The 23,210-nt window shown below is 34.5% G+C and overlaps 1 protein-coding gene across 1 annotated transcript in view; it reads left to right on the top strand.

Annotated features, from left to right (window-relative positions):
- Nucleotides 1-11,209: 11,209 nt before the first annotated feature.
- The window catches only part of LOC125051859 (dopamine D2-like receptor), an 88,587-nt gene continuing 76,586 nt past the window's right edge, over nucleotides 11,210-23,210 (top strand). Inside the window, exon 1 of the mRNA XM_047652453.1 lies at nucleotides 11,210-11,352. The gene's annotated coding sequence lies outside the window, so the exon portion shown is untranslated. The remainder of the gene's footprint in view (nucleotides 11,353-23,210) is intronic.

Raw genomic sequence — 23,210 nt, 5'->3', positions numbered from 1 at the left:
ATTACATAAACACAGTATTTGTACATAATTTAAGTCTCTATGTGGTATAAATAAAGAATTTTTAACAAAGTATTTATATGTTTGGTATGATTGCAACGAATAAGCTTGCTTACTTAATTAAAACACCATGTTATCCATGAGTAAGATACTATATTTATTTCGAAAATATTAAAAAAATATCTACAGGCGTATAAAACAAAACTCTCATATGATAGATCCCATTGTTAATTTATTTAACAGTTAGTATTCCTCCCTAAATAACGTATATTAAAATGAAAAAGGATCTCCATTAAATTTCAAACAGAATACCCATTTTAAATCAGGAATAGACTTCAATAAAACTTCATTTTAAAGTGACGCCGTTGAACAAAGAGAGGTTTTTTATTAGTTCATAATCAGTAAATGTCAGATGCGCTCACTGAATGAATGAAATGAGTGAACTAAATTGAATTTCAGGTCCCTTGGGAACGATTTACATAGACTATAGTTTAATATCGACGTCAGGGATTAGTACCTTTGTAAGTTTTATCAGGCTCCTTTGAGTTAATGAACTTTGCGACACAAGTTTCTGATTGATCTTCGTATATACGCTTAATGTATACGTATATACTAGCTCTTGCTAGTTTATGTTAACAAACTAACTAACGACTATTATTTATTAAGGCATTTTCAACATTGTATGGAATATTTGAAGTTAAATTTCACTTTCGCCTAAATTAAGTTCTACGCCAGTCATGCTGCATCTAGGGATGCTCGATGATCATCGATGTTGAAAGCAAAAACATTGATGTTGCTATACCAAAAATATCGTAACATCGATGTTAACTCACGGCCTCCCGCATGACCAATGCAACTTACGAAACAAATTATGTCTTCTATGAACGCATCCACAAATCCATAAGGTTTATTAAATTTTTTAACACGTATTCATTATTTGCGCCCTTCATTCGTTCTTCGTAGTCTCGTTCGCTCTTTCTCTCTCACACTTCCTGACTACTCTTTATCAACTAATAAATATATTAATAGACGAATTATTGAATGAAAATTTTGAAAAAGACGAACCGTCTTTATCAAAATTTTCATTCAGTCAGTTGATAAAAAATATCGGAATATGTAATAATTTGTTCTGTTTCTTAATAAATTTCGAACCATTTCACTGTATTTTATTTATTTGTCAATTACTAATGCAAAAATCATCAGTTCATTTTTTGATAAATATCGAAAAACGATGTTAGGCTTTCGATTATGACATCAATGACAATATGATATTTTTTTAACATCGATCATCCCTACTCTGGTCTTGATCTCATCGATCGTCCATGAAAATTAAAATGTTTAATAAGAACTTGTATTTTGCGTGTACGTCCACCTTTAAATACTGCGTTGGGCGTTGGGGCCCGCGCGTTACTGACTTAAATTAATTACTTGACTAAATTTTAAGACTCCGTAAGCCCTTCAACTCTAAATTTTATTGGTTAGAAAATACCTCGACGGGCAGCTGGTGTCGCAAATGCGACGGGTGTTATATATACATATGATAATTAGTAGGTATAGAAATTTTTTGAAGTACCGTACACCGTTCGTGTTTCTACAATTCGTATATCTTTTTTCTAAAGATAAATTCCCTTTAAAAATATCTCCTTTTTATCCCTAATAAAATCGTATTCCCCAGCCTATACGATGTCATCATCTTCAAATTTATGGCCCATGGGATCCTGTTACCATGGAGGTAGGTAGGAATTCCGACCTTGGTCCGATGAATATGGAGGATGTTCATTCAAGTCGAAGCCAGCTTCTTAAATGACAGCCATCGCAACTCTGAAATTGTCAGCCTAGTTTGCCACTTCTGGGCACCCAAATAGTTGTGTGTAATATTTTGGAAGTGTCCATAATATAGAAACCTTTATTTCCTCCGCTATAAAACAAACGACGATCCACCAAGACAACGTTTCTACTTTTTTAATCATTTGTTCAGTCACCGATGTAGGGCGCTCGGCGCGGGGGTCGCCTTTAATGAAAGTTCACACAATAACGCGCGTAAAATATGGACAAGTATAAGCCAAGCAAGTAATGTTGCTGTCAAGTCTTAATTAACTAGCTTGGTAGTAATAAAAGTAAGCAGAAATATTTGATTACCGGTTAAGTAATTTTACCCATTTTTAAAAACGTTACAACACGACGCAAACAAATGACTCCTAGTTTAAAAAAATAAAAGAGAACTGATTGTTTTATTATTGTTATTATGATATCGGGGCTATGCTTGATAGATATATACTTAATTTCTAATAATTCTGTATCGCATTAGAACTTGAACACCTGGTATGCGCGTTAAAAAATACGTTATAAAACGGACATCGAAGTGACAAGGGTGGAATTTCATCCCGACGTCCAATGTTCCAATCAAGTTTAGCATGTTTAGGCTATGGACTAAAATGTATTGTAACATTTATTTCTGTGTTTGCTGGTATAAAAACTATTACAAATACATCGAATATTAATAAAAATGTATCTTCATTTAACAGTGACAATAAAAATAAAGCTTGAGCATGACTTTGAAGATATCTCTGAGGAGAATGTTTAATCACAACATCGTTGGTATTTGCAGAAAATTATTGTTAAGTTTGAACATGACTAAGATGAAAGAAAATATTTTCAGAAAAACGGTACACAGAAACTATGAGTCAAAGCGAATCATACCTTTGTGTTAGCTTTAACGAGACGATTGTAGTACTCGGCAAGCTGTATATGTAAAACTGCGTTCTAAAAACAGAACAAGCAATTCCGATACTTTTTATAATTATTTTTTTCATATTATGTTCACATTAACATTTCAAAAGCGAGTGTCAACATATTATACACATTCGTTGATTGGACTTATCATTAGCGATACCACCGCACAATTTATTCAAACTAACTTCTTCGTGATAACGATAACGTGATATTTCTTAGTTAATAAATATGTTAATAAAATATTCTGTATTCAACTACATTTTTACCACTATGATATAATTTGGAGTTTATTAAAAAAATGACTAAAAATTCTTGATAACCTTGACTTTTTCTTTGGTTCCAAACCAACCTTGTCATTGGTCTTAGTTTAATGCATGCATCTCGTATATTATAACTAACTAGACGATCATCCAGCTATGCCTACTATGCCTGCTTTTTGGGTCTGAAACATGCCTGTATTATCCTAATATGCCTGGTTTTTATCATTCGCAAACCAGCGCGATCAAAGAAATAAATAGTTGCCGCATAGTCGGGAATCAACGCACGATTTTAAGCTTAGTGATTACTATCTTGGAAATCACAAACTATAAATATTAAAAGTAACAAAACACTCAACCTAGAAAGTTTTATTCCTTACAAAACAATTTTTAATTAACTAAAATACCACAATGAAAATTATACGCAACCAGAAGACAATCTTTTTACACAACGCCACCATAAATAACAAAAAACTCCCGCGTCTGTCACGTCCGCGCGCCAATCGCCACATTTCCGGTGTTCCCAGTTCCACTCCTCTCTGTTACCCCTCACTCGGTCCGACTTGCTCTGTGGAGATTGTTTTATAAGACGGCCGTTCCTGACAGTGCGGCGTCCTCGACCGCAGCATTACTTGCACCACTAGCATCAGAGCCATTTCTCTCTTCATTTGTTTCATCCCTTGCAACCTGCTCATTATTGTCTAATGCAGTCTCTGAAACATAGAAGGAACTTGTAAGTAATTTACTTAGTTTAGTGTTATAGCCTGAAGCATATATCCTGGATTAGAGGGATGAAAAATGACATTTATCTCTATTTCTCAATTACCAGTACTATGTGCGCAAGCGTGCACTCAAGCGCACACAGATAAGGTCTATCAAAAAGCAAATATTACAGAATTAGATAGCTTCAGACTTAACACAAATAAAAATAAAACTCAGTATCTTGCCATACACTGTTGTAACCACAGCGGCTTCTAGTGCTCTCATAAGCGACAATTTGTTAAAACAGAGACCCATACATTTTGCATGTTCTCTAAGTGGCCTAAACACATTAGCACCAGAAAAATTTGTAACAGAGACCCATACCTTTGTATGTTCTCTATGTGGCCTAAACACATTAGCACCACAAAAATTTGTAACAGAGACCCATACCTTTGCATGTTCTCTATGTGGCCTAAACACATTAGCACCACAAAAATTTGAAACAGAGACCCATACCTTTGCATGTTCTCTATGTGGTCTAAACACATTAGCACCACTGACATCACTCACCAGTCTCAAAAAAAACTGAGCACGCATCCGGCGTCCACTCGCCTTGCCACAACATCATATTTTCAGCTGCAGCTTGGGTCTTTTTCCCATAGGAACCAGCTAGTAGCTCTAACTCGTAACGGTGGCACGGTAACGCGCGAATAACCTTGTAAGGCCCGCGCATGCCGGAGTCCAGTTTGCCGGTGATTTGTGCCGTCTTGCTCACAAACACAAAGTCTCCGACAGCAAAAGTGAGTGGCTGCCGTCGACCCTCGTTAACGTAGGCATCCTGGCGCTGTTGATTGGTTGCAAGGAGTTCCGAAGCTCGTTGTCTGCGAAGAGTTAAAAGAGCCTCCCGATTGGGATTAGAGTTAGTAAGTGCCACATCTCGCACTAACGATCTGATGACTGGAGTAACTGCGTCAATACCGACCAGTAACTGTAGTGGTGACGTCTGCGTGGTACTTTGCTTGGAGATATTCAAAGTGAGCTGCATCCTCCACAGCACATCGGACCATTGGGAACCTTTGTTGCCTACTTCAACACGTAGCATGTTGAGAACTGTCCTGCAGTACCGCTCCGCTTGCCCATTTTCACGGTGCATACCAGGCGTGATAAAATGTATCGAGCATCCCAAATCACTGACCCAATTTTGGAATGTAGCGCTTTCGAACATTCTAGCGCGATCACATACTATTGTAGACGGCGTACCAAATAATGACACCGCATTTGAAAAAACTCGTTTTAGCTCGTCAGTGTTTTGTCTGTACAGAGAGTAGAGCAAACAATACTTGGAAAATGCATCCACTATAATCAAAACGTATTTGAAACCGTTTGACTCTTGGAGCGGCCCTAGGACATCGGTATGTATAATAGAAAAAGGGATATCTGGCTTTGTCCAGGATTGAATCGGTTGTGACGGAGCCCTGGGAACTTTTTTATGTGCTAAACATACTAGACAATAACTTATGTACTTTTTTACAAACTGTCGCAAACTAGGAAACCAAAAGTGTCTTAATATTAAGTCAGTTGTTCTGTCAGTCCCAATATGATCATGTTCATCGTGGAACACCCTCAACAAACTGAGTCTGTGACCCTTAGGGATGTAACACAAGAGTCGCGGGTCTTCCCCAGTTGGTGTAAATTTGTAGTACAACAAATCATTTTTTATCACATACCTAGTATCGTCAAGCTGCCCGTCTCTTAATCTAGAAATTAACTCTTGTGTCTCCACATCAGCGGTTTGAGCGATCTTCGCCCAGCTGCTTGGATTCCGAATATGAGACACATTGGCAGTGGAAAGAGGAGGATTACGGCTCAGAAAATCTGCATGTTGCATTAAAGCCCCTTTTCGATAATCTAAAGTAAAATTAAAATCTTGTAAATACACCCACCAGCGCGCAACTCGAGGCAACAGATCTTTTTTACGCTCCGTCAATTTTAATGAATTGCAATCAGTCACTATTTTAAAGGCTATACCAATCAAATAGTGGCGGAAGTGCTGGAGCGCACGTACGACAGCCAAGGTCTCCAGCTCATAGCTGTGGTACCGTGACTCTGCGCCCTGGGTGGACTTACTAAAATAACCGACAACCCTCTTTCCCCTACCGGCATGTTCCTGTAACAAAATAGCACCAAGACCAATAGCACTTGCATCGGTGTGAAGTTCCGTAGGCAGCCGGGGATTGAATATCGCTAAAACCGGTTCATTTGTCAAACAGTGAATTATATAATCGCGAGCAGTATCCTGCTCAGCACCCCACAAAAATGGTAACCCTTTTCTTAACAACTTTGCTATACATGCGGTCTTAGAAGCGTAACCCGATATGTAGCGACGGAAATATCCCGCTAAGCCTAGAAACTGGCGAACCTCCTTGACATTTGTGGGTTTTGGAGATCTAATAAGTGCATCGACCTTCCCCAGACTCGGTCTGACCTGACCATGACCGATCAATCGCCCCAAGTATTCAATTTCTGAGTCTAAAAAGCTACATTTTTTTAAATTAATAGAAAATCCCGCTGTTTTTAATGTATGTAAAACTTCTTTCAACGTGTCCAGGCCTTCCTCTACTGAATTTGACAGTAATAAAACGTCGTCTATATACGTAAGGGCTTTGCCAGCATCTATTAATGTTTTTAAAGTTTTGGAAATGATTCTCTGATAAACAATTGGTGCATTGGCCAACCCATAGGGCATTTTCAAATATTCATAATGTCCTTCAGGTGTCACGAAGGCAGTCTTGCTGATTGAGTCATCGTCCCTTATTGGCACCTGGTGAAATCCAGTAGCCATATCAAGACTGGTGAAGATTTTATAGCTGCCAAGCTTGTCAACATGGTCATCGATTAGCGGCAAGGGAAATCTCTCCTTGACAGTGATAGAATTGAGAGCCCGATAATCGACACACATTCTATCACTGCCGTCTTTCTTTTTGACCAAAATAATAGGACTAGCGTAGTCAGACTGAGACTCCCGAATTATACCCTTACTGAGCAAATCGCTGACAATGTCACGAACTCTATTCTTTTCATCTATCGAAAGTTTATAAGGACGATGACTTATCGGGGTAGTCGAAGTTAATCGAATTTCCATGCTGCCTGTGTTCACGGTGGAGGCCGCAGTGCCAGAGATAAATAAATCCGAAAATTCGTGAATTATCGTTAGTAATCTATCCCTATCTACACCAATTAATGGGGTCCTGACACTCCCATCGTCCACCGCGACCACATGCTGCACAATCGGTACAATACCAGACCTTACAAGCCGCTGTTCTCCATTACTTCGAATGTATGTCAAACCCTTTCGGTTCAGTACGTCGGTACCAATCAAAATGGGTGCATTTATGCACTGAGAAGGAACAACAAATAAATCTATTTCTAATGACACTTCAGGAAATTCTATTACTGTCGTAATTAGAGAAGTCGACTCAATTTCTTGACTTCCAATTCCACGCATCAAGCGATAAGTTGGCACTCTATTCAAATTAAAATATCTCAGTACTGACTCTGAAATCAAAGAAATATCCGACCCACTATCGATCAAAACATCGACTGGTACTTTTTGAAGTACTGCTGATATTACGTTACTTTGTTTGGGGTCAAGTCTAAGCAAAAATTTACTTCATTGATTTTTTTATCACCACTGTTAGAACGCTGTTTTTGAAAACATGAATCTATCAAATGTCCCTTACGCTTACAAAATGTGCAATATTTAACTGACCTATTCTGATTGTCGCTTAATGCAATTGGAGATGGTTTTGTGAAACTGTCACTCTGAGTAGAAGTCGTAGGATCAGCTCTAAGTTGTTTAGGACAATGCCATTTCTTATGACCTAATTTTCCACAGGTGTGGCAAGTAATTTTATTATTATCAAACCTAGACGCCTCGCGTTTTCGCGTGAAAGACGGACCTGAACTACTAAAAGAACGAACGGTATTGTTAGATTGGCGGTAATCGTATTTAGGTTTTATATAAACAGATAAAAATTCAATCAAACCTTTTGAGTGTAATTTAGCATTTGTGGCCGCGGCTTTTATTTGGGGATCGCTAATGCCTCGAACAACAATAGCGGTTTTCAGCTCATCGGATAAACCTTTAACGATATTAAGACGTAGCAAAGATTTACGCGCGTATTCCGCATAAGTAGAAAACTTATTAGAGTTTGTACTCATTACCTCAAATAATACAGAAGCCATGTCAACGTTACGTGGACATAACGATCTAAATTCTAGTTTAAAATTACTCCACGATCGATAATTTGTCACCCAATCGTTTAACCACAACTTCGCATCTCCTTTCAAACAACTACCTATCCGTCCTAAACATTCGTGATCATCCCAATTATTTAGAAGCCGGGCACGGTCAACCTCGTTGCACCAAACATCAAAGTCGTGTACATTTGGATCAAAAGGCGATATATAAAAGTTGTGAGACTTTGCTTTGAACAATGCAGTCAATGCTTCAACAATACCGCTCCCCTCCTCCTTTGCTTCACTGGTTTTCATATCCAGTGTGTGTGGAATACTACCCTCAATAACCTCTTTAGCCATGCCTGAGCCTGGCTTACTAGCAGAACTCTGTACAGCCAATGGAGTAGAAACTAAATGACTCCCGTTCACAGGACGCGACGGACTCACGCTATCTACGGATACAGGTAGTCTAGCTTCGATCACTTCTAATCTACTAAGAATCCTATCAAAAGCTACATAGCGTGAACTATCGCGGCGTTTACGAGAGCTATGAGGGTCGTGCGATACATCACGACGCCTGGAAGTCCGATTCCGGCGGTTTGATGAACTACTATAGAGACTTCTACCAGGCGGCGTACATCGGGAATCTACACTATCGCGACGTGCTTCGCGACAACTAGAACGCCGTTTTTCGCGACTATGCCTTTGTCCCTCGAGTCGAGACGAAAGACCAGACATTTTGCTTTTATAAGAAATAAAACTTACGGCCGAGATGAGGTTCCTCCAATACTGAACACTAATAAGTACTAAATTTAGAAAACAAACGGTCTAAACGCGTGGTTATCCCACTTCTGATCTTGGAAATCACAAACTATAAATATTAAAAGTAACAAAACACTCAACCTAGAAAGTTTTATTCCTTACAAAACAATTTTTAATTAACTAAAATACCACAATGAAAATTATACGCAACCAGAAGACAATCTTTTTACACAACGCCACCATAAATAACAAAAAACTCCCGCGTCTGTCACGTCCGCGCGCCAATCGCCACATTTCCGGTGTTCCCAGTTCCACTCCTCTCTGTTACCCCTCACTCGGTCCGACTTGCTCTGTGGAGATTGTTTTATAAGAAATGGTATTAAAGAAACTATTAAATACGTCTGATTTGCCGAGATACTTGCTAATGTCAAAAACCGATTAAAACTGTAACCGATTCGACTAGATTGTATGTAATTGCCACCTTCTCTTGAAAATGGATCAAATTATCATAATAATAAAGTATGAAACGCTTAGTATCAGCAGAAAAATAGAAGCACATACATTATAGTAAGAAAAAAATATTCAGGTTAAATTGGTCATAGCGTGATTTTATATAGCCTTCCTATAGACTTCTATTTTGTGTTCTCTCGCATTCTGTATCATTTACTCTTACTGTTCATATTATTTAGCATTTATTATGACGGTAAAAAAATTTAGATTCCAAATAATTACGATTGTAAAATTTAAAAAAAAACAGTCAATTGAATTTCATCATGTATGGTACAAAATTGTTAGCGGAACGAATTCGTATAATTATCGAAGTTCTCTTAATTAAAATTCTGAAATCAATAAATACTTTCATGTGAATATGAAGTTAGAATTTTGGTTAGCAGCGATAATTTTTATTCCAATATTGTATATACGTAGTTAGTTGGTAGATGTATTCATAAGAACTAATTTCGAAAAAAAGAAAAAGTGATAAAACTAACCAATACTTTGACTTATTAGGAGCCTTTTTTGGTAGAACAGAAAGAAACAGACCCAAATATCATAAATTACGTAATGTTAAGTAGTATCAGTGATTCTGGACACTTTTACTGCCATATTTGCGAGTGCATTGTCGTCCTTTTAAAAACTGGGACGCTTGTTTCTTGAAAATACTCTACACACAGAATACAGAAAAAAAGATTTTAAGTTCTAAACTATTGTAATGATTGTTAAACGGTTTTATTTAGCTCACCCCGTTTGTTTTATTTATTCTTGGGTCAAATTTAGTAATTCAAATTTCACCCTCTTCCTGTCAACCGATTTATCTGAAATTTTGTATACACTTTGGATTTTGGTGACAATACAATAAACTAAATAAATAAAATAAAAATAAATAAATAAATATTATATAATATATAAATATTATATATATATATATATATAACATTATATTAAAAACTGTATCTATTTTATTAATTAAATATATATTATATTTATATTATAGAATTGATTTATTTATATAAACTAACGGGCAAGGAACCTTGCAATAATGAAGCACTAAATGAATTAAACAGAATGCGAAATAAAAACTAAAAACTAGAAAATAAAAATAGGTAAAAAAACTTTTTAAGTTAAACGGTTTTATGTTAAACATACATTGCAATGTTTAAGATAAATGTACTAAAAACCAAAAAATAATAAAATAGATACAGTCGTGGGAATTATAAACATATGCATAGACTAGACTAAAATAAAACCGTAGGGCACGTCAATTGTCTACAATCGTTGATTAAAATGTTTGTTTTGTAATGTTACACTATAATTAGGCAGTTGTTCAACCGACAACGATGGACGTGTGATAAGTAGGGCTAGAATGTGGAAACAAGCTAGCAAGCTCGATTATAAGCGAGTTTTAGGGTTTCATAGTGGTGAGCGAGTAGTACTTTTATCATATGTTTTGTCGATTAAAGACAAACTACGAGCAGTGAAACGATTCCTCGCCAGCCAGCAGTGTGAATGTCCAACGATAAACTAGTTGAAACATCTCTTTTATTTACATGGAGTGTATAACTATTGGAATTTCCATGAGCAAGAAAATAGTAAGTAATTTCCTGACCGTCTGCGGGCCAACTGCCTATTTTAACGACGAATTAAACGATTCTTCTATCGCACATTAAGTCGATAATTTGTAGACAATTGACGTGCCCCACGGTTTTATTTTAGTCTAGTCTATGCATATGTTTATAATTCCCACGACTGTATCTATTTTATTATTTTTTGGTTTTTAGTACATTTATCTTAAACATTGCAATGTATGTTTAACATAAAACCGTTTAACTTAAAAAGTTTTTTTACCTATTTTTATTTTTTTTTTTAATACAAATATCTCAATTCTAGTTTAGCCTCACTTATAACAAATGTATAATGAGTAAAATTTCAGCAGGTACAATAGTAAAAATTATATATTATCTGCGCATGTGCGCGGGAAAACGTCTCGATTTTAGCAACTTCCCTCAGTCGGTGCCCAATTTTGCCGAGATTAAGAGCTCGCTCAAGGTTTTGGAAAAACTCGGAAATCGCGGGAAAAGGTGTTACTTTTTAAATTCTAAATTTCAAATACTAACTGTAGAGTTATAAGTGAAGTGGTTTCAGAGGCTAGTGTTTTATTTTCTTGGTGAGTATTTATTGTGTTTATAGTAATAAAATTCGTAAATTCTGAAATTACATAAAAAATTAATTATAGAATTAGAGAGCTTTTCTAATAATATATACGTACATAACATTGCATGCTACTATTGTAACTAACTATTTAATTACAATGTAAAAGGTAAATAAATAATATGTTTTATTATATTTAAATCGAATCGAGAAAATTAATAATGCATATAAAATATAATATAATAAAATTCTGTACAAATGATTTTCTTGCAATATAAATCACACAAACAAAAATAAAGTATTTGAACTGTGTTAATTCCTGATACCATCTTGGACTATGTTTTGCTAAAAAACTTAAATTTTTGAACATTGGCGTTTTTTTTTCATAGAATATAGAATTAGTATTCGATGTGAAAAAAACGTTTGTAAGCTTAAAAAGGCTACGGTAAAATTAAAATTAAATGAAAATTTAACTTCACACAAAGTTCCTCAGTCTATCCAAACGCCTAATTATTTTCTGTTATATATTGTAGAGATTTGTATGTAAAAGGGAATGTTTAAGTTACAATATGTATAATAAAAATATCTGGCTGTAATCATTAGTAAAAGCCTGTACAAAACTCCAATGCCTGCAACTGCCTTAGGCAGATACATTTGTCTCTTTTCCCCTAACATACGTTGGCAAATAGCAAAACCTACGTATAAGATACCATCGTATTATACCTTGACAGTAGATAAAGAACGTAGCAATTCTTAAAAGGCCGGCACGGCACTCGCGAGCCCTCTGGCATAGGGAGGCGGTGGTATAACATCAGATGAGCCTCCTACCCGTTTGCTTCTGTTCTATTTAAAAATTAGATAACAATAATAGTTATATTAAATTTAATTATTTTTTAAAACAACTCTATTTTTTATACTATATATAAAAAAATGTGTATATATCCCAATTATAAACTATAAATGTAAAACTAGATATATTAATTTCTCTTCCTTTTTTTTTAAGTACTTCACAATTCGGTTACTTTTTTCCTAAACAGAATTGATTAACAATATTGTTTAAACTCCATGTGACACTGACATTAAACTCCCTAAAACGATGAAATTATTCGGCTTTGGTTAACCTTGTTTTTATTATCGAAATATATAACTTCCTTTTTAGATAACAACTCTCTATAGCGAAAATACGAGTTTACGCCGTACTCAAATTAACATAACTGCAACACCCTGTATAAACAGCTATAATAAAGTGGCTATCAATACAGTTGTCCCGGAACAATTGGAACGAATTGTGCAGAAAACAAAACAAACAAACAGACATTTGTTATTCGTGAAAGCTATTTATCTTACAAGCTTTTGTTGTGTTCATGTTTGAGATATATATGTGATTGATGACGTCATATATAACAGACATTTTTGTGTTCATATAAGTGATTAAACTCATTGAGTTCAGCAGCGAGGACCGATTCAAAATTTTGGAGAAAATAATATAATTAGATAAATAAAAGGAGAGCAAAAAATAAACGAAAACAAGTATTCGTATTAAATCCTTGTAAAGCACTATCTATAGCTTTAAATTCCGTTATTGCTTCTGTTTGTGTCTACTGTCTGTTTGTACTAATGTAATGACTCCTAGATTAGATTAAGGGTGAAAGAAAAATTACAGTTTCGTATAGGTACAAAAGACTTTCACCATAATATAGTATGAAATATACACTGTATGAACTAATGATAGTTGTTGTAATGAGTATGTTAAATTTGACATATATTTAGTATTCTAAATCTATTTTCCTAAATTCCTTATTTATTAATTACATTATTAGCTTATTATTTGGTTGTTTAAAGACAAAACCATTAATTTTTTAGTGATATTTGTTTATTGATGAAAAAATTGTACCATAAAAATGTAATAAGGGTTATTTTTTAAGCTTTGAGCTTTGGTTCCTAAACAATAGAAGGTCATCAATCAATTATTATCGTTAACGCCAGTGTGTGGAAATTCATAATTTGGGCTCTCATTTTTCAGATGTCTGAAAAATGAGTTCCAATTGACATGCGTTTCATGTTCCAATTACCTTATCAGACCCTTCTTTATAATGTTTCAAAGATCGCGGTGTTCTACGGCAATATGTTTAACTTTTACGCTAGCTTAAAGTAGGTTTTCTTCTATCAAATTGTATTTACGCTATGGTAAAAAGAGACATGACGTGCACTACAGTTAAAACCGTGCACGGACTGATATTTATAATGAATTTGTATTCTGACTAAGAGCAGTGTCTATCTAGAGGATTCTGCGTGCCCACTCATGCCTGAGAGGGTTTGAACCTTCCTTTGAACCCTTATCAATGCAAAATATCATGAACATCACCTTGCTGGCAGGAAGTCTTCCACGGTCCATTGTGAAATGGACTTTCTTTTGCGAACTAGCGAGCTGTCAAATTGATTCCCTGAGAGATGCGACCTCCAACTATTCAAAGTTAGAGTGAATTTGACCCTCAAAGGCCGGCACCCACCAAATATGGGAGGCCATGGGCTGCGATGACTGCCCTTTATGGGTGTCCCACTGGCCATTTGCCCCCCTATTATATAAAAAATACCTACGTCGTTCACACCCCGGCTGTCCACCAATAGACTTTTTTTATTCCAAAAAAGTCGATGCCGTGTGTAAGACACAGAAAGCTGACGTAAAAATGCAAGGCAGAAGGTGACTTTCCTGTGAGAAAAAACAAATAATCACAATAAATACACAAATCTAAGGCCCAGGCATAGGTAATGCCCCACTGCATTTTTTAAATTGACTTGCCAAAGCAAGTGCACCGTAAGAGTTATGATTTACGATAAAAATTTAAACGATATTCAAGTATAGCAACTATCCATTATCATAATTAAACTACAACTTGCAACCAGCTGTTGACGTGGTTTGTTGTATTTGAAGATTTAGTTGTATTAATTGTGTTTTAGTTTTGTCCAAATAGCTTAGAATGAAAATTAATCAAAGAGAATTTAGTGAAGACTACAAGTTGGTAATTAAGTCTTTATATTAATTTTCAATACATTAATATGAATTTTGCTTTCACAAATTTATTTTGTACAAATATTATAAAGAGGAAACATTTTCAAAATAAAACAGGGATCCCTCATTAAAATGCAATAATGTAACCCAAGGTGTGACAAAATTATCCGTAAAAAATTTGTCATGGCGTAAGCTGTGGAAACTATTGATGATAGAACAAAAAAATGTTATAGAACGTATCAATATCTACATCAAGAATGTTTTAGCCATGAGCAATTGTATCTTGGCCCATCCCGAGTCGGAACTCCAAAACATGAAATTATTTTGCTGCCACAAAACAAAACTACGTCAAACATTGTGTATAGGGAGTTCTAAGACACTGAAGTTCTTCAAATAAATCTCTTCTTTAATATTATAGAAGAATGTTTTACATTTGGAATTTTTGTTTTTATTTTATTTTTTTTTAAATTATATCCTAAATATTACTGAACTGATTCAAAAAATTATTTCATTACCTAATAGAATTCAAGAATTTTTCAATACCTGTAGAGTATTTTTAAATTTACTAATGGTCTACGTAAGTGATGTTAAGAATTTAAAAATTTGTTAGTTATATATTCGCTATAAAGAATTGATTAGATTATAAATGTAAGTTTGTATCTAATAATCTGAAAGGAAGTAATTAAAAACTAAGAAACTAAGTAAAATAAAACTTTTATGTTAACAAAAATATATCTATAGTCCGACTTAGTAGACTACCATGAGATCGGTATCTACGCGAGTGAAACCGCGGCTGGAAGCATTGCAAATTATTAATAATGTGCTAAGCATTTCATTAATTTACACCCTACTCCAAGACGAAGCATTTTTAAGTATCATTGAAGTAAATAAAACTGCTTTACTAATAAGAAATAGTAATTTTACATAAAGGACAAAAAAGCATATAGCATCTCTAGTATTGCTTTTACACTATGTAAATCCACATGATCCGTCACAAAATGGGACCGACACATTTCTGAATCATAGGTGTGATTTTCTTTTCACAGAGAATATGACTTTGTAAAATATTATGTATGTGTAAACAAAACAAATTGAATCAAAATATGGTTCTTAAATAAAAGGTAATAAAAGGAATCTCAATGATCCAAAGCAACAATAAAATCAACGGTCCATTGACTCGATCAGAACATTTCCTGATAATCCGAGCATTCCCTGACATATATAAGTATATATTATTTCGTTTCTTCTATTCTATCTATTTCAAAATTAGCTAATTGAGAAACGGTGCAGTGTGATAAAAAACGTTCACGTGAGTTATGTCGGTGGCGATGTTTTGTAGGGATGTTCAAATGTATGGTAAATGAAACTCTTTTTGAAGCTGGGTGTCAACTGGCTTGAATCGTTTAAGACATGAGCTTATAACAAACATAAAAGTATGGATATTAGAGTTGCAACGCTAGCTTGACAAAAAACTAACTTGACTTATTGAATACACTTATGTTATTGGTCATTATCGGAAACGAGAATGATATATTACAATTTATGTGTGCGAGAATCAAAGGGCTCATTTTGGCTTCAATTGTGCGATAATTGCTAACATTTGGCTTCTAATTATTAAATAAAATATACATACGTAACTTAAATAATGTTAGGTTACATAACTCGTGTTAGTACGTTAGTTACTCCATACGAACATCATCATTACAATAAGTTACATTGGTTAGAAGAAACTTAAAATATTTATACCATTTTACAAAGTATTGCCTTGGGCGATTGTCTGCAAACGGAGTCGTAAAACGTTCATTGGGTCTTAACTGGTGCATTTTATGGCTTTCTTCGGGTTTATGAACGTGAATTCGAAGGAAATGTTTATTCGTTTATCCTTTATAGTTAAAAGTTAATCTATTCTAAACTATAGGTAATTTTAAAGTCGTAAGCATATAATAGACAGATCACTCTCGGACGGTCTGGAATAGATTTTATGTAAAAAAACAATGGCAGCGGAAAGTGTCGTAAACTATACAAATACTTTGTAATGTTTTAAATTAAATATAAAAAGCCACCAATTCGAAAAAGGCCGGCAACGCAATCGCGAGCCCTCTGGTGAGCCAGTTAAAAGTGCAATTTATAATTAAAAAATATGTCTATAATAGAGTTGCATGAATTGGCTTTTGTGTTTAAAAGAAAAACCTTTCCTACCTCCTTTCATTCGTTTCGAAACGAGCAACTCTTTTCTTCCAATTTACTCTCTTTTTTATTGTAATCCCATCAAAGGAGCCAATTAAACTCGTGTATACCTAGTACTAGTAGTATGCATCACTTGCAATTTCCCGTCCGTTCCCTCCGGCTAACAATTCCTACTTGCTGTTCAATTGATTGTATTTTTAATTAATTAGCTTCTTGATCAATACTTGATTGTACTTAACCTTTTTTGTATTTATTTATAGACCGTGAATAAGAATATAATATAATTGCATTAATGGTTTTATATTTTATTTATCATAGGGTAATTTTGTGAAGTATAGCTGATATTAAATTTTTATTAGTAATGCAGAAGCAGATTGTTCAAGTGATTTGTAAACCACAAAATTCACCACCACAACCACAACATTATATAATTTATTAATATACATTAAGAATGTACACAATAAAAAATGCAATACACAAAACTATAAACTCTTAGTGTACAAGTAATAATACTACCTCAAAGGTGGCGTGGAAACGTGTGCATATTATGACGATTACAACTCTTTTAACTTTTTGAATCGTGATATCTCAAAAACGGTGGCTCTTAGGAAAAAAAGTATTTTGACATTTTTTATACATAATTATCTGATCTACAATTTTTGTCTGAACTAATTTTATGATAAAACTTACCATTTTGCTGAAAATCGCGAAAAACCCATTTTTGTGATCTTTGAACCGGAGTAATTTTTTTTGCACGTGCCGGATCGATGAGGACTTTTCACATTTCCTTTATAATAGTGTATTGAGCAATCCTACCAATATTCAGCCAAGTGCGAATTATTGTAACCTTACCCCTATTTTTTAGTCTAATTTGACCGGATTATCATTAAAGATTCATAACTTTAGATTGGTTTCCGTAATTAGAGATAAATTTATGTAAAAGCCAAGGAAAGTGTCAATTAAAACTTTGTAATATTAGTCACTTAATATCTTGAGATCAAGCGGAATATGATAAATCAAATATATGAGATTATAAGCTATATACAAGCACTAATCAATCTTTTTTTAACAAATATTTCGAATTTATGACATACTAAAATAATCAGTAATCGGAAGAAAGTATCCTGCTGCCTGTAGATTATGTTAAAACTGTAATAATTATATTAATCTATAAATAGTTTAATTTGGTTTAAGACATTTATTAATATAAAAAATAAATCAGTGGCGCTACAACCTCTTTAAGTCTAGGCCTCAGATTTCTGAATCTGTTTCATGATCATTTTTTAATCTAATAGGGAAGTAGGTGATCAGCCTCCAGTGCCGACACACGCCGTCGACTTTTCGGTCGTAGTCATGTCGGTTTCCTCACGATGTTTTCCTTCACCGTTCGAGCGAATTTTAAATGCGCACATAGAAAGTCCATTGGTACACAGCCGGGGATCGAACCTACGGCCTCAGGGATGAGAGTCGCACGCTGAAACCCCTAGGTCACATCCAGATAGTGCTATAGCAAATAGCAATGGATGCTCCTTGTTAACAACGATATTTGACAAAGCGATATTCGCCTAATAAAACGCAAGTGATTAGCTTGTCCGTGATTGGTACGCTCCACCTCGCGTGCGTAGCCCTTCGTAGTAGGGCGCGTAGATACAACATGACTACAGATAATATTGTGTATAGCCTGTAACGAACCCACAGTTTTTCACAGTCGACCGTTCTACTACATCCAGTTGATATATATTAGATCCCAAGAACTCATTGGGTATTTTTATTGTCCTGTGTTGTTCAAGTTTTGGTTAATTCAATTATTTAGTGTGATTCATGTTCGATGAATACAGGCCATCATGGTCGGCATAAATTTCGTATGTAGATGATACAAAGTTGTTGAGCGTGTTCAAGATACCGTGAATATGTAAATGTGACCAGATTCAGAAACGCTATGAAAATCGATTTAACACCAATGTCACAAGGCTCGAAATAACGTATTCCATTTTGAGTGATTTCCTATAGCTTAGGTCAGATATACACAAGCACGTCTTAACAAATATATGAATTATCCCTCCTCCTAATAATGTTAAGGGCAGAACAATTTCTTTATCTAATTTATTTATTTTTTAGATAAGTATTAAAACTGTTCCTGCCATACGCCGTTCAGTTTTGCTTTGCGTTACGATATATCAGTTCACAGTACAAACAAGTGTTAATTGCGTATATTATATACATCAATTGGGTTGGAACGCACCACTTCAAAGTTGGAGAAACGCTTACATTAGAGTAGAAATATGCATCGACAAAAATATAATTTACATAAAATATAAATTTTTTAATTAGATTTCATTTCTTTAATATTTTATCCAGTAAAACTTAAAATTTATATATAAAAAATATTAATCCGAACACAAAAATTAATATGTTATTATAATTGTAGAGAGTGGAGCGGATGATACACCATTCGCATACAAAACAAACCAAGAATTTAATATTTTATATATTAAATAATAAAATGTTCGTAAATAAAGACCCTTAAAATAGGCCGTGTGAAACGAGGTGTCGATTTCAAAGGAATATTGGAATTTTATTGCTTTCGAAAACTCACCGCGTGTGCATATTTAAAATTTTCAATATATCTTTAACAATTGTATATTGTGTAATGGAAATTATATTTATAAAATCATTTGTCTGTGGTCACACAAGAAGGGACTTTAAGCAAAAACACCAATGTGCCTTGAATATGTGCTTCAAATAAAAATGTACCCTTATTTGTATAAAATTATATATATTTTATAGAGAATTATTATCGCTGAGAGCTTGAATCACAATGAGTAAGTTCCATGAAAAAAAAAACCATGGATGAATAAATTAATGCATGTTAGAAATTTCGAAGAATACTCTATTTCGAATGAATTATTTATTTCTAACATTATATAAACAGTACTCGCATCCAGTACCAGCTTCCACTTGACCGTATTCAGCGAAGAGCGATTCGAATCATCAACGACCAGTCTTTCTTTCTTCAGACTTTCCGAGCGGTTTGATCCCTTAGACGGCGTAGAGATGTGGGATCACTCTGCATCTTCTACCGCATTTACCATGGAGTGTATCGCCTCGACGTCCGTCGTTCAACAAATGAGCGTTTTTTAAGGAGCGGCTGCCCACTGATGTATTTCCGAACCTATTCTTAAAAGACCGGCAACGCACTCGCGAGCCCTCCAGCTTTAAGAGTGTCCATGGGCGGCAGTATCTATTTATTAACATCAGATGAGTCTCCTGTCTGTTTGCCTATTCCATTAAAAAAAAACATTGTGGCCTGTTAATAAGACAATGTAATGTAATTTAATCAACGCAATATTTATCCAAAATCACAATATGGAAATCACGAAACGCGTTTTTAATATTTTTTAATTAAACTCGTAATTAAATGTAAGCCTTTATACGGCACGTTTACCAAAATAATGTTATTATAAATTCAATATGGCGCACGTACTTCACATAGATTTCGCGTAACCACCTCGCATCTTGATTAATTCTCTTATCATGTATTATAGGTTATAGATTTTTGCAGTAAGAGCATTGGTATATACATTAATGAAGATGTTTTTGCAAGGCTTGTTAAATGTACTTATATGAAACATGTCAACATGTCTGGTCTGAACGCGGCAACTCAGTTACGGAATTAAATCCCGAATTTATTAACGAATCATTTAAGAAAACTAAAATATGAAATAGTTTGGGTGAACTTTGAATACTATTGTCATTATTTTAAACGATTAAACAGTATTATTTTAAGTCAGTTCGTAGCATCTAGGCGCCCAACTACGAAGGGCTACGCACGCGAGGTGGAGCGTAGAAGTACTTAGCATGAACTAATCACTTGCGTTTTATTAAGCAATTAATAATTTATTTATTCTTTCGCTTTTTTTTACAATACTATTTATAAATATAATAATAATAAAGCAAGTTTATTTTCAATCTTTAGAATTGTTATCAGTATACATATTAAATTTGTTATGTTAATTTTTTTTATTGTTACTAGTTATCCTAACTCCTAAATGTACACATATTAAATCACCAAATACATAGAAATCGTACCGTCTAACGCTAATTTAACGCTAAATTAATCAAAGTTAATCTTTAATTGATTAATTTGCAAAATTAATTGTTGTTATTACTCTTTTTTAATGATATATATTTTTTTTTTTAAGGACACTTCTCCAATTATAACTTGAATTTCTTCTTATATTTGTAATGTGTCACTTATGTATAATTTTTGTATAATAAAATAAATAAATAAACGAACATATTATAACAATATTTTTTATCATATGTTCGTTTATTGTATGTTTATTTATTACTAGTATTTTTTCCTAATACTGTTAGTTACTGAAGCCTTGGTGCTTTAAAAGACCGAATGTCATTCGTTATAAACAAAGAAAGTTAGTTTCGTCGGATTTATCCTAGAACCAACATTACTCCTTTGTCTTTCGATGTTCTATCACATATAAATTTGTGCAAATTTAATTGATTAAATAATTAATCAGGCGGAACGTTTTATACTTACACTAGACTTGCGGTACATGTTTATTTATCAAAGCTGTTCATTTAGGGTTTTCATCCGATTAAATTCGGTCGTAGCTAGTTATACACGAAGCTACCCTCAATACCAGTATTTACTGAGATATCTTCAACCAAAGAATATTATATGTCGGCGAAATGGCGCTGGTGTCAGCTGTCACAGAGCTCGTAAATTTACAACGTCAAAGTCTAATCAATTTATAATCGTTTAATAATAGTGGTTCATTTGATTTGTCAATATTGATAGATCCATAAATTAACGACTATTTGATAGTCTATACGCTATAGTAATAGTAATTTCATAGTCATTATTTTAAATGTCAGAGCAATGGTGTTAGTGTCAGCTGCCAATGTCATTGTAATTTAATAACGTCAAGGTCAAATTAGTGCAAAACCGTAAATGCTGTGCTTTTCTTAATTATTAAATACGGCCATCAATTCGAATGAGCGGAGGAATCAAGCAGAAGCCTTTAAAAAGTAAACAATGTCGACATTAAACGGCTGATTCAAAAAAACAAATTTATGACAAAAGCAATGTTGACGTCATTATCTTCAATGATTTATGCAGGTCCTGCTTTTGTTAAAATTCAGGTCGTGCTCCCTGTCTCCGTCCTTCTTGTCGACTATATCCAGTGGCGAAACAATAGGGTGGCAGGGCTGGCAAAATGCCACGGGCCCCCGACCCAAGAGGGCCCCTGCCCAAAAGATATTATGTTGGATATGGATGAATGTGAAGTCTCCAATACGCATTGGGCTAGCGTGGGGACTACAGACCATTCCCTCTCGCCTAAGAGGAGGCCTATGGTCATTAGTGGGACATTTACAACGTGTAATTGAGTACGCTGAAAATCTCGAAGTTCATTAAAATTAAATTGAGTAGGGACGATTTTTACTGATAGGGCCCCATCAAAAGAATTGCCACGAAAGAAGATTTGCCTCGGGCCCCAGATGGTATAGTTACGCCACTGACTATATCCCTATTGCTCATTATCAGTTCCTGCGATTCACTTTCTACCTTCCTTCCCCGTAATCCTTGACCTTCGTGCACCATTATTTAGCTTCTGACCTCGTTCCTGGAACTCTTTAGTTAAGTTTCTTACTCACTCCGTCGCATATATCACCCGTCAGATTTATAATATAACTCGACATTTTATAGCCTGAAAGAATAAAAACTGTATTATCCACAGTAACAGGATATTAAGGTAAATTAAGTGCACTAGGAGCCAGTCTCTTCCTTTTGACATGTTAACCTTTTTTTTAATTTATGATTTCTACATAACACAAATTTATATTTAAACTATTTTTGCACAATAAGAATATTTTCTGTATCAGCATGGAACAGGTCGAAAAGATGTTGTTTAAAATTTTTAGTGAATGAATGTAATGTGGGTTTTTAAATGTTTGTGAAAATTCTGTTTTAAGAAAGTGGTGAAAGATGAAAGGGCCTGGGAAGGAGAAAAAGCGTTGGGCGAAAAAAATGCGTTTTTTGGGTTGCTTATATAGGTTTGCGTTGTGTACGATGTGGTGTTGTTGTTGTTTGTTTCCAAAAAGGTCTGTTTATTTATAACAGTAACAGTTAAAAGTTTTGTTTCATTGTACAATTTTGAAGTTGAGTAGCGAAAAGATTTCCTATAGGATATTTTAAGAATGGCACGTTGGGTAAGCTCAATTTTCGAGCGCCTTTTTTCAGTAGTGGACGTTGACATGATATGAACACGGTATATTGCTTAAAAGTATGTGAATAATCCTAGGTATAAACAATAATTCTATCTAGAGTATGCACTAAGCCTCTGCCACAAACTATTCCAACCGTGAATCCATGTTAAACAATGTGATAACTTCGCTTCAAAATCTCGAAGGCTTCATGTAAAGGAACTTTGAACTACTTTGCCTTGAAGTTAACGGGTTTATGTAAAACAATTGATAAAGTGGACTATATATACTTTAAAGTTGGCTTAGCTGCTTCGATGCTCCTAGTTTGCTCTATTGCATTGATTTTGGAACAAACGGTTGGGCTAAAAGCAATTATATTACTTAATAATGTTTTCCGCTAAAAAAACACTTAAAGCCTCAGCTACCATCGAAAGACGAGGAGGTGTTCAGAA

This window comes from Pieris napi, chromosome 8 (assembly GCF_905475465.1).
Source record: "Pieris napi chromosome 8, ilPieNapi1.2, whole genome shotgun sequence".
Classification (NCBI taxonomy): domain Eukaryota; kingdom Metazoa; phylum Arthropoda; class Insecta; order Lepidoptera; family Pieridae; genus Pieris; species Pieris napi.
Note: the sequence above shows the minus strand (reverse complement) of the source record. Positions and strands in the feature narration are given on the sequence as shown.